Source organism: Crinia signifera, chromosome 3 (assembly GCF_055691185.1).
Source record: "Crinia signifera chromosome 3, ASM5569118v1, whole genome shotgun sequence".
Classification (NCBI taxonomy): Eukaryota; Metazoa; Chordata; class Amphibia; order Anura; family Myobatrachidae; genus Crinia; species Crinia signifera.
Genome location: NC_139219.1, coordinates 315,855,503 through 315,855,949, shown reverse-complemented (window position 1 = coordinate 315,855,949; position 447 = coordinate 315,855,503). Strand labels below are relative to the sequence as shown.

Here is a 447-nt window from a genome sequence, read left to right as displayed (position 1 = left end):
GTAAGCACAGCAAATATTTTTAATCAATCATTCTTAATCAATAACTGCTCCTCTTAATGGAAATACATTTCATTCCATAATCAGTCATTAGTGAGACATCCAATTGTCAAAAAAAGTGCGAGGAATGACAGTTAAATCCATGCAAGGGGGTGTGTCCTGCGCCACGCAGGACACACCCCCTTGCATGGGTTTAATGTGAAAAGATATATATAGCAGACAAAAATTACAAAGTGAAAATACAGAGCCAGATCAGAGCAGAAAAAGGGAAGAAAAAGATACACAGATCATGCATCATTCCCACAGCGTGTTGGCTTCTGCTGTTACGATAAACTCTACAGCACCGGCTATTCCCTGTTAGTTCCCCAGACAGGTACTGGGCCGGCCCATCACTGTTTAGCTTCTGGGTTCGGATGGTACCAGGCGGTTCAGTGAGGTATGGCTGTAAGA

General features: G+C 43.0%; 1 pseudogene; it reads right to left on the bottom strand.

Annotated features, from left to right (window-relative positions):
* Positions 1–329: 329 nt before the first annotated feature.
* On the bottom strand, positions 330–447 carry LOC146065190 (5S ribosomal RNA; annotated as a pseudogene).